General features: G+C 41.2%; 1 protein-coding gene across 2 annotated transcripts in view; it reads left to right on the forward strand.

Annotated features, from left to right (window-relative positions):
- elmo1 (engulfment and cell motility 1 (ced-12 homolog, C. elegans)) overlaps positions 1-12,385 on the forward strand; it is a 98,784-nt gene continuing 86,399 nt past the window's right edge. The window contains exon 1 of one of the 2 annotated variants that reach the window (XM_088010207.1): positions 1-602. The gene's annotated coding sequence lies outside the window, so the exon portion shown is untranslated. The remainder of the gene's footprint in view (positions 603-12,385) is intronic. The other variant, XM_088010205.1, reaches the window with a different exon arrangement.

Raw genomic sequence — 12,385 nt, forward strand, 5'->3', positions numbered from 1 at the left:
TTTGTGCCTACATGGCACCGATTTTACAAATCAGTGGAGTCCTGCACATACCATGCAAAACAGTTCCCCATTCCAACTTCCTGTATATGCATAAAAGCAATAGGAAACTTGTTCCAGAAACAACCGACAGTTTTTTTTGGTTGTTTTTTTTTTTTCTTAATCTTTGATTTCTGGTGCATCTCCTTTCTCATGCCCCCCTGGGCAACTACCCATTTACTCCACATCAAAGACCTTTAATGAGCATTTTTGAAATATAAATATAATATGTTAAACGTGGTTTTTTTTATTGTTTGTTTTTTTTTTGTTGTTGTTGTTTTGTTGTTTTATTATTATTTTTTTTTTTAAATCTTTTTAATCGTCTGCTTTTTGTGTTTGTTTTGTGTCGCTGCTCCCTTCGTGAGTCCGGCGTGTCTGGCAGCACCGAGGCAGCCAGCAGACGGCAGAAGAAAGGAGGAAGTGGAAACATCAGCACTATCTCTTCAGGGTGGGAGGAAACACCAAAGAGTGGCACACAGACACACGCACGGAGAGTCGCAGCGGCACACACACAAACTCCGGACATCAGCGCTGTAGGGGAAGAAGTGTCCTCCTCGACTCGACAGGTTTGTTCAGTCACGTTTTCGTTTTTTTTTTTGTTTTTAATATATTTGCTGCTTACATTCAGCTTCACCTTGCTTTGCGTTATGCGCTAATTGTCGATGAACCGCGATGTTTTGGTTCTGTTTTGCCTCACAGAGCCTTTCTCCTTTCTCTCCCCCGTGTGTGTTGGTTACATTGCAGCGGGATATTTCTGTGTTTCCTGTCGGATCTCTCTCTCCCTCTCTTCCTCTCTCTCCCCGCTGCTTTCTCCTTCACCCGCTGCATGTCGCTTACTTTGTGAAGTGGCCTTTAGCGGCTTTTGGGCGCCGTGTTTCCCCCCCACATTCTGTTTTTGCATTGACACGCATGCCTGTTGTTCTGTATGGAGAGCCATCGCTGTAGTTCACGGCAGCTTTCAGACCCAAACGCGTTTCGGCCGCGGCGGATGAATTAAAGTGGCGGGTGGACTGGCTCCCTGCGCTTCTTTTAGTTCTGGTTTCGTGAAACAAGTGCGCAGCGGCCGTGGAAGTTGCGTGTTTCGCAGGGTCGTTATGCGCAGCGAGGAAGCTGATGTTCCCGCTGCCCTCCTCGGGCTTGTTTGCAGAACAAGTGCGCGTTTGTCGTTGTGGATTCAGAAAGTGCAAGCACCTATAGATGCCTCATTAGCGGTCTTTGACTCCGGCCCCCTCAGGCTGGCCGCGCTGTGGGCCAAGAGGAAGGCTGATGAGCATCGAAAGCCCCCTCTGCTTTCTTTGACATCACACCGATGCACGTGTGCATTGCAGTTGCGTTCGTCGCATTTTCGTCTCCTTCGCACCTCAGCGTGAGAAGTTTCCGAAGGTTTTGTCTTCGTTCCTATTATATGCGTCCGATTCATGTGTCAGAAACTTTTGAGAAGTATTGCGTTTTTACTGGGGGCAAAGAAACACGATCACCGATATGCATGTTAGTTGCTTGATGGCTTCTGTAACCCATGTATTATATCTGATATTAGGGAAGCTTGCCCTGCTTGACCTGTTGTTTTTTTACTGAAAGTACTTTTTTTTTTCATTGCGTTTATTTAAGAGAATAGATTTCCCAACATTAATTGATTTTAGGTGTGAAAGCTTGTTGGCATGAGTAAGCTATAATTGCAAAGCTGTTTAATCAGCGGTGTGACACCGTTCCTAATCCGTAAGGTTTCCTGTGGCATGGTCCACATTTGAGAGCTATAACTCCGTCCCTTCTTGGGAGGCTGTCTACAAGGTTAAGGAATGTGTTCATGGAAACGTTTGACTATTCTTTAAGAAGCACATCTGGGAGGTCAGACACTAATGTTGGACAAGAAGTGGTCTTTTGATTCCGTCCAAAAAGGGTTCTGACGGATTGAGTTTCCAGTAAGTTTCCGATGAGCTTCCTAAACGTTGGAATGATACACAAATGAGACTTTTGCATCGCACTTATATGTTGTGAGGCAGTTTTATGTGCAGGCTATAACCAATGACTTCATCATACTTACATTTCAACTTAAAAATGGACACAATGTGATTCCTTTTTTTTTTTTTTTTAGATATCCTAGCCTACCTCATGCTTTAGTCTACTTCATGTAGTCAGACAGGAATGATTTCTTGATGGTCCAGGTTTGGGAATAATCATACTGTTTTCGTTGTAGCTCCCTCCTATGGTGGCTTCAAGGCATAGCAATTCAACCAAGTAGTGCCCTTATGGTGTCTTTTAATTATCATCAGAAGTTCTAAGTTGGAAAAGCAAATAGTCTGATTTATGTCTTGATAGGTTCGAACTGAAATTCAGTATGGCTGCCATGCACCTCGTCAAACCAGTAATTCACAATCGCATTCAATAATGTCTGTATGTAAACATGTGCCTTCCGTGTTTAAATGTTGAAAACATAGAAAATGCATCGATTTCTTCTCATGTCGCTAAAGGTCAATTGCCTGGACGCTGAACAGAACACTAAGGAAATATTACTGCCTTCTTGCTTTTACCTAGAAAGCATTCACTCACATGGCAACTTAAAAACAGTAGAAACCGTACCTTCATTTATGCAACTTTAAATGACGGACAAAGTTGGAAGTTGTTCCATGTCCGTCTGTTTCTCTTCTTGCATGTTTTGCATGTTGCGCTTTGTTTTTCGTTGAGTTCTCCGTAGTTTATGTACCCAAAAGAAATTACTCTTGGTAGCATACTTGTTTTTAGTATTTTCTTTTTTAATCTGGGTGACTCGCAGAATATGGAAAAAAAAAAAAAAAGAAAGATGGGCTGCGTTTGTTAATATGGAATGAGTGAAATAAATTACTGGTGCACACTTTGTAAATATCTGTTTTAAATTTCAGATTTTGGATAAAATATCAAGTCTTTTCAATTGAACAGATTCAAGTGTGATTCGAGCCCCAAGTCAATGTTGTAAAACACCAAGTCACAAGTCACATGACTCGAGTCCCCACCTCTGAAATCTCCTAGTGCCATTTCTGTTTTTGTTAGCTAGCAATAGCACTGTAGCACAGCTAGCCGTTTCAGGAAGTTAGGGCAACAAAACAAGAATTTAAACCCTCTGAGTCTTTTGCTTCGTAGCTCATGGAGTCGTTTATGGTGTGCTTAATGAATTTTGCACTTTGTGAACCATTTTGATCGATAGTGACTTTAATGAGCGTGTTCAGTAGCTTCCTGTAGTCGTTGCTGAGGACATTCCTTTTAATACTCTCGATGTTGCTGTGATACAAGTTCATCTGGCGCTGAGTCATCAGCTGGTGGCTCAGCTGTGAAAAACCGGAGATATTGCCCTTTGCTACAGACATATGCATAAAATATAATGCATCCAAGCTGTGGAGCATTAGCTCTGACTTTGAGCACGGTTCCTAGTGGGAACAAAAATGTGTTTCCCTTCTTTCCCGTTTTTATGGAGACTATGTAATCTAATTCATTCTCCTGTTGGGGATCAGATGCAGACTGAGCCTCCAAGCCCCACTACATTATTTTCTTATAGCAGCTGAGTTTAAAACAAGATTCCTTGGTTTATTTAAAAGCTTACGTTTTCTGCCGGTGCATTTTCACCTCTCATTCTTGAGAGTTGTCTTGCACATGAATGTCTGTGTGCCATTGAAATGCAGTTTTTTTTTTCTTTGTGTGTTTGCAGACAAGAGACAACTTTACTTTAGATTAATTTGCTTTGCTTCTATGCTAATTAGAGGTTTTTCTACGCTACACAGAAGCTGTATGTACTCGACTAGCTAATCCTATTGCGTCTTACGAGACATATGTTTATTTGTCTATTAAGGTAAAAATAAGCATGCTAAAACAAATAATAAGCCATCACAACTCCTGGAATCGCACCGTTTCTCCCCTTCACACTTCGTTCTCTTCTTTTTAGTTATCTAAGCAACTTCTGGTAGTTATAGTTAGATACTAATGAGGCTCTTACTTTGATAGCTCATCATGCATGTTTTCTGTGTCGAACCAGTCTAACGACTACCACAAGTAAATGTGAGGACTACGAAGAAAACTACAGGACTGTGTGCAGTCACGTCTTAGTTTCTTATGGGCCTGAATCCGTGGAGGATCTCATCACAGAAAGTTATCGCTCTCTTCTTCATTTAATTAGTACATCGAGTTAAAGTGTGAATTGCTGCTGCGACTTTCTATCAGGGACATGCTTGAATGATTAAACGGCGACCCCGAGGAGTGAACTACGGGGAGATTAATTGTAAGGTCAGCGTCGTGTGGGTAGTTCTCATTTCGCCGAGCTCGATAACCTTTTGTTCTACGTGATTGTGATTCTCTGTCGAGGCAGCGTGATGAACTTGTAGCTCGCATCTTTTCAAGCCGTTCCTTGTGAATCCTACGGAGGGAGCCCGTTGGGATACAGCATCGCAAACTGTATTAGTCTGAGAGAGCTTATTGCCAAGAGTTCTGACTTTGCTGCCCAGCATTACAACTGACATTTAATTTAAACTAATAAATGTTTTGTTTTAAACATTCAGGATATTTTAAATGCACTATATTCAGTCAAAGTGGTGTTACATTTAGATTTTTGACGTGATAAACATTCAGTTTTGAACCTTACGATGACGACTTGTTTGGCATCATTGTGTGTTAGTTGATTCGTATAAGATAAAATGGTTAGTTTTCACGGCCTCTTGTTTTGACTGGTATCTATATCATAAAATTGTTGTTTATTTAAAGAGACTGGCTTATTGTTTTAAAGAAGGATGCTTGATTTTGGCTAGTTTATTTTCTCCGACTCATAAAACTCGGCTGGTTTTCTGAGTCTCGATCTTGGGCAGAAGATCGAGAAGTCTCTGGAGCTTAAAGGTCAAAAACCAAAGGTTCCCACAAAGTTACCGCGTTAAAAGTGTTAGGCCTCTGTTCTTCTATTACATTATACGCCTGGCAGACATTAAGAGTTCACCGAGTCGTAAAATCAACGTTATCTTACAGACGTGCTCAATTAAGCACTCGCACCCCGACGTCTTCCTGCCTTACCGACAGGTTTTTTACTTTTGCCACATACTGTAATTGTCTTTGAGATTCTTCACAGCTCTTTATTACATCAGAGGAATGCAAATGGTGCAGAAAATGCCCCGTTTGCAGAGGAGCACACGCGGAGTTTGAAGAGGAAGGCTCGCCTCAGCACAGAGCTGATGGCGCTGAAGCTGAAAACGCTGTAACACCTCATTAAGTATTTAAACATTTCAGGAAACAACCTTTGTAAACTTTGTTGTTATTTCTCGTGTGTATTCTTGTAGCACTTTAGATATTTAAGTTTTCTGTTTTGTTGAGAGTATCGCTTTTGTTGTTTAGTGTGTGTGTGTGTGTGTGTGGGGGTGTGTGTGTGTGTGTGTGTGTGTGTGTGTGTGTGTGTGCATTTTTATTTGGCCACGCTGAATACCTTGGAGAACCGCCTTTTCCTGCAACTTATGCATAGCAAGTTTCTTGGCTTGGTGTCTCTTATCAGCTTTACAATTCTCGAGACAAAATGTCTTTCCAAACAATCAACTCTGTCCAGCTTTACTGTCCACAGCATGGTGCTGCCACCACCACGGTTTTAACATTAGTGTTTAACTTTGGTTTCATCTCACCAGAGCACGTGCTTCCTGCGTACTCTCTGCAACTTTTTCAGATTTACTATTTCATTTCATTTTATTAAAATGTATCAGAACAAAGGGGGCTGATAACAAATGCGCACTCATTTAAAAAAAAAAAATCACATGTAGGAGATATTGAACATCATTTTCCTTCTCAACACAATTATGTGGATGTGTCACATAAAACAGCCTGTAAAATATTAAAAATATTAGTTGTTTTTTTCTGAAATGTGGAAAAGTTTCAAAGAGCATAAATACTTTTTTTTAAGGGACTGTGTATTAAAGTTTGCCGGTTTTTGCTCACTCTTCTACTGAACAGGTATACACAGCTTAGCTGTCTAGCTTTGCATGATTCAGCGTGCCAGAAGCATCACATTTCACTTTAACAGCCACCTGAGGGACTTGTATGTCAAAAAGAATGCACACCCATGCAAAAAGCAGTTTTATTAGCCTCAGCGAAGCTCATTTTCTTGTTAGCTGGCTTTCCTAAATAAATATTTCTTTACCTCTACGCGGTGTTACACTTCCAACAGCAGGAATGAACTGCCTGAGATTTAAAGAGCTAGGCAAAACACAACATTCTCGACTTGCATCATGAATTAAAAGCCAAACGGACACATTAAAAAAACCTGAAATTGAGTGCTTTCATCCCATTTTTTTGTTGTTTTTTTTTTAGATATTCAGGCCTATTCCATAAAATCTGATTTATGGACAGAAACTGAGTGGCTTAGATGCAGTTTTGGGGAGTGAATGTTGGCTTTACTCCTTAAGCACTTGCAGCTAATGAGTAGTAACACATGTTAGATTTTATTGTGTATCTGTCTGACTCATGCCTCCTTGTTTGGCATCCTCTCACCACCTTCTGAAGTGCAGTCTCGCCAATTTCTTGCAGTTCTCATCACATTCCCCGTCCCTGCAGGTTGTTGTCGTTCTCTCATTAGCTTGCTTTCCTTTGAGTGCACGGTTTCCATCAGTTTTAACATTTTTCTCCCTCCATCTTTGGCGCTTCCCTCTCATTTGCTATTGCACAGCCCTCCTCCTCTTCCTCGTCCTCCCCCAATCCCTTCATCCACTTTCTCCTTCTCAGTTGTCACTCCCCAGGGGAAGTGGAGGTATGTAAATTGTTTTCTCCTTCATTTATGCCCCGCTTGCTATCTGTCCATCTTCGTGAGCCACCCCCCGCCTCCTTTCCTTTTTCCTAAAAGCTTAGAATCGCACCATTAAATAACAGAAACGGGGAAACTTCCCAAAGTCTTTTTCTGCAGCAATTAAAATCGTGTGTTAAATGATAAATCTTTGCGGCATCTCCTTGTCCTGAACGCATTGAAGCCCCTGTTGTTCTGTAGCTTGAAGGTGGACTCATTTGCAGTTCCAAATTGGATGAATGTTGCCTTGCATAATTGCTCCCTGTGGTATGAAGTTAATTAAAACAGCGTGTAGGTACTAAAGGTGCAATGGGACGGCGCTAGACAGCCAAACAGACAAAGGTGGGTGAGAAGACATCTCAAAGGTAATGTTGTCATGTTCTGCTCTACATTTTGCCTCTGGTAATATTCATGTAAATCACCGCGTAGCCAGAGTCCCGGGCCCTCTTTTATGTTCTCCTCCCCTCGTCTCACCACACAGGTTTTCTGCTGGAGACTAAAAGAGATAAATACTTTATCTTGTGAATCATTTCCGTCGTGATCATTATCACGATGGAGTGATGACCCAATATTAGAAGAAATGCAACAATCAGGCCTTTTCTGGCCAAAACCAGTATGTTTTTTCTGGGAAGGCCATGGAAAAAAAATGAACCAGTTCCAACCTTTAGCTGATTGGGTTGGTGCATCTTTAGCTTTCACTTTTCTGGCAAATTACAGCGTTTTGTAAAACCTCCTGGTATTTATAGTAGTTCATGATGGCATTCTAAACGTTTCCCAGTGCACTTTGAAGCAAAACAGGCCCACAGCATATCATACTTAACAGTGGCCAAAAGATCTTTTCCCACATTTATACCATAAGTCAAGATCAAACTCGATTGTATATTGCCAAAAAAGAACTCACCTTGTCTGATTAAAGCCGTGTTTCAGTTTAAGTCCCAATTGACTTGGACTTTTCATGTTTACATTTGTGACTGTAAGGGACAGAAAGGCCTTTTCCCTCTGGATGCAGCTTTGGCAATTTGGGGCAATATGGACTGAAGATAATGTCATATTTTGTTGTATTAATATTTTGTTGATAATAATAAATGTGTCAGGAAAAAGTATTCTTAAATTCATCATAATTACAGATACCGCTCTAAAAATAAAATTGACTAATTATCAACAGGCTGTCTTCCTTGCACCAGTTACACAAATTTGTGCAGTTGTATAACTTCCACAATTGCAAATAATATTTTGATCCCTCGGCGCTGGGAGTTTCCAAACATCAGACGACGTCTATATGACGTTAAATTTAAGTTTTATTAGGGTAATGATGTTCCTCTTCAAGACTTGTCAGATTTCCAGATGTTTTAAGCTTTTTAATTATTAAACTGACTGTAGATGTGGGTAAGTTTACGTGAGTAGTAGCTGAGTAGCTACTTTCCTTGCACCATTTCCTGACTTATCAAGTTATGTATGGGTGATTGGGTTTCCAATCCTTTGCATGTGGAGCTGTGCGTGCTCTTTTCCCCAGGGCGTCCAGGATCTACTGTAAGTAAATCTGAGCACCCCGAGGTGGAGTTTTCTGTCCCGACTTCATGCGGCGCGAAGACGGCCTAAAAGACCCAGAAACCGATACAGACGCCTTTGTGTGCTTGCCCTGGCCGCTGCATTCCAGCTGCGGAGCTCGGTAAACACAGAGCGAGCGCGTTTGAACAGTGCATCTCTATGTTTGTGGTATTTAAGCTTTCCCAGCTAAAAGCCTTTCAGCCTCAAACCCTACTGACCCACCATGATAAACGGTTACAGAAAGAGCCCCCCCCCCCCCGAAAAACAGCGCGGGGATGTTTGAGATGACATAGAATCCTGGAGTTTTTAAAAGACAACCGAGTCTGTGAGGGTCAACTTGGCGTGTTGGTGATCTCTGTTTTCGGGTTGTTCCTATGTGATGACGGTTGCATATTGTGATTTATGGCATTTGTGCACATGTGCACCAGGAAGCAGAATTTCGCTGCTGTGTCAGTTTTTATGGGTTGCCTGCGTCCTTTTTGCTGCATAGGTGCATGCTGGTGAGTTTTGTAGGAGCTAATCGCAGGTTTTTTTTTCCGCAGCAATAAACCCACTGAGTGAGTCTCTCTGTGTGCGTTTTAAAGTAACAGATGCTTCTTCAAACCATGTGAGCACTGTTCAGTAATGAGGCTCAATGCTTGATTGGTTATTTTCCATAGATAACTGCTTTTGTGGTTAGTTCAATGACTTTCTGTAATATCTACTTTAAGTATCCATTCTCCTGTTTGCCCCGTTTTCTGTGTCCGTGACGATTATAAATGCTCAGTCACTCGGGCAGCTCATGAGTCCTGATTTCTGTCACTTGAAAGAGGTCTAAAAATTAAGCATGAATGTGTTTTTTTGTTAGAATGTTACCAGAGCGGAAACCCCAACAATTCTAGATTGAGATGTTGCATAACTTTGCTTCTTCACACCGTTAAAGCTGGCGTCTGTTCGCTGAATTGCATTTTGCAATGCGACTTGCAGACTGTACTCGGCATGGATGCAGCCTGTTGAGTACTTTTCTCGCTGACGTCATCAGACATTTGTAGTTTTGTCCCGTTTCCCTCTTGTATTGTGTGTCTTCGGAATGGGCGATTAAAGGCTTAGATGGAAGCATAACAAAGTCCTTGAACATTCCCAAGGTTTAAAGGATTTCCTCTTGTAAGATCAGCAGGTGCTTGAATGCTCCCACTCACTTTTGGGATCTTTTACCCCTTTTGTTCAGACTTGAAGACTTGAACAACTTCCATTTCCAATAGCAAAAACTGGAAAATCTTTAAATGAGTTGGTCACCTACAACATCGGCATATCTTTGCAAAATGCAAGACAATAAAATTCTACTTTCCTTTTTAAAATATCGTTTGAAAGCCCCTAAATAAATAGTTTGCCAAGGACAGTAAATAAACACAAAACTCACTGGTGAAAGCACAGACAGTTGAGCAAGTCAGCAGATCAGAGCTGCCATTGTTGACTGCTGTCGCGTCGTAAATGTGCCTGTGGTTTGCCAAATTGGAGCGAACATTTGTCTTTTGACCAGAAACTGTGAGCTTGAAGAAAAGCCTGGCAAGCTCCGAGCTGTTTTTGTTCAGAGTGAAATTGGAAACCCTGCCATGAGAATGTTGACTGACATCGGTCAAATTCTTCAGCATACCGCAAACTGAAGGCTGGTGCGGCAGTGGGCTTATAAGGAAAAGTAAGAGTTGTTGTATTTTTCATCGTCTCGCTCAAGCGCATGCTGTCTCGGTGTTTCCAGCTATGAAGTTCACCTCAGGATATTACTCCATTTTTCAGTAACCTGGCCAGGTACGGGTAAAACTAGGAAAACTAAGTTAAAAGGGTTGTAAGAACTTATAGATTTGCAAACCTTTTCAAGAGGGTGAAGGTAAATCCCAATGAAATGAACTTTGGGGTCGGGGCAGGAGACAAAATGAGTTTTCCCACAATGCCGTTTGCTTAATTCTTTACAGCAGTGCCTCGCTCCTGGTGCATCTGGGATGAGGTTTGTGTGTTTTTTTGCAACTTAATTTTTTTTTTTTAAACGATGCCTGTGACGTCAGGCTAAATGCCAACTTTCCCTAGCATTAGCCTCTACAGTGCTGAGGTAGTGGACAAACGTTGATGTTTCTTTTTCCATGCTGGGAGTAAAAGGGTGTAAAAAAAAAAAAAAAAAACTCTTCCTCACGTCAACATTTTGGTTTTGAGATTTTCTTGGTTTTCTGGTTGTTTTCAATTTTATAACTGTAGAATAAACAGTGAAAAAAAAAGTACATCATGGGAATTTGCAACCATGATGTAACCATTTTATTCCTAACAGAAGGAGAAACTATGATTTCACAATTTGTTCTGTCATTAATTTTTACAACTTGTGAAGCCTTAGTATTGATTTTTTTTTTTCTTTTACAACAAAGAACCATGCTCGGTAATTAATGTCCTGTAAATTGAAAACATATTTCTGGAAAAATTTGATAATTCATTTGCTCAAATATATTTCATGGAAAAAAAAAAGAATTACACCCAAGTAAATTTGACTCTGGATTCCTATAGAGGCGGATATTTACAAGTTCCTACAGGAACGATGGATGAACGATGTCTCTGCTCAGATTTACTGTCTCACTCGCTGTGGCTGAAAGGGAACCTAAAGTCTAGTCTTCAGATGGCTAATTACAAAGTTTTCCGTTAACTTTTTGAGCAAAGTTCCCACCTATATAAATCTGGCTTTTAATTAATGTATCGCCCAAGATAACAGATTTAAACCCATTCTGTCACTACTCAAGGCTTGCCATGTGATTTAGCAGCAGGTTTTTTTTTTTTCATTAAACTAGTCAAGGCTGCAGAGGAAGGGAGAGAGAGACAGAGAGAGAGAGATTGAGGACGAGTGGAGCGCGCCTCACAACGTGCCAAGGTCATCATCTCGCCTGTTCCTTTTTGCTGGGAAACTGTAAGTCTTGGACTGAAGATGTGTTGCATTATGCTGGAGCTTCTTGAGCGCCTCTGAATAAATCAAAACAGAGAAGGACACCTAAAGCACTTTGATGAGAGTCTCTCGTTTTTTTTTTTTTTGCTCTCACACTTTCTGTCTTTATGTCTTTCTTAAATGAACTTATTCAAGAAAAAACAAACATTTTTGAATCGTTTAGCGGAATGAAAAGCGATCTACTCGTGTGCTTTTCCTTAGCCATATTGACCACTCAAAGCATTTCACACTAGAGTCGCATTCAGCCAGCTGCACTCGCAATTGGTACACATCCACATTGATATGGAGGTTTGTGAGCAAGTTGGGGTTTAGCACAACAGCATGTGATGGTGGAGGAAGCTTGAAATGAACTCACAGCTTACGGACTTCTCCTCCTCATGCCTGTTCTGAGTATCCAGTTAGCACTTTACTTAAAGTAATGAAGTTTTGGTTGAAAAAAATATATTTGCCTATAAGAATGTCAGAGATGCGGCATGTGACATTCTTAGATCTGAGGTTTTTGTAAGCAAAATTGTTGTATGCTTCAGTTTGAAATGGTGACACTGTAGTGATATTTCATAGCGACGGCGACTGAGGCTGCAGTGAATGAAACTCACCCATTCTGCCGAATTCTTGTGATATTTTCACTGTACTTCGTCTGCGTTGTCTGATTTCGAGTTTTTAGCATTACAAAAAAACATGTTAATGTTCCCCAGTTTCTTATCCGCTGTGCCCACACATCGAGCGCCCGCGGCGGCAGCGTTAGCCAGGACGTCTGGGATACATCCACTTGCTTAAAGCTTCATGAGTTATCTTTCTTGCTCTTGCCGTTAAGCTGAGTAGCAGCCTGAGGTGAGCTCCTGTTGTTGTTAAACAGGCCGTGAAGTGAAACTATGGTAATCCTCATACCCTGACGGTGCCTTGGTGGCAACAAAAAGATGTTGATTAGCGTCTCGTCTGCGCAACAGCCACAGCCCGGATTATTCTCCTAGTAGCTTTGCCAACGATTTGCTAAAGGTCATGTTGATCTCTGACCGATGTGGAACAACAGGTCAGCAAGTGTATGCTAATGGATGGATTTTTTTGTTGTTGTGTTT

Source organism: Poecilia mexicana, unplaced genomic scaffold (genome assembly GCF_051168715.1).
Source record: "Poecilia mexicana isolate PSO_F unplaced genomic scaffold, ASM5116871v1 scaffold_11, whole genome shotgun sequence".
NCBI lineage: Eukaryota > Metazoa > Chordata > Actinopteri > Cyprinodontiformes > Poeciliidae > Poecilia > Poecilia mexicana.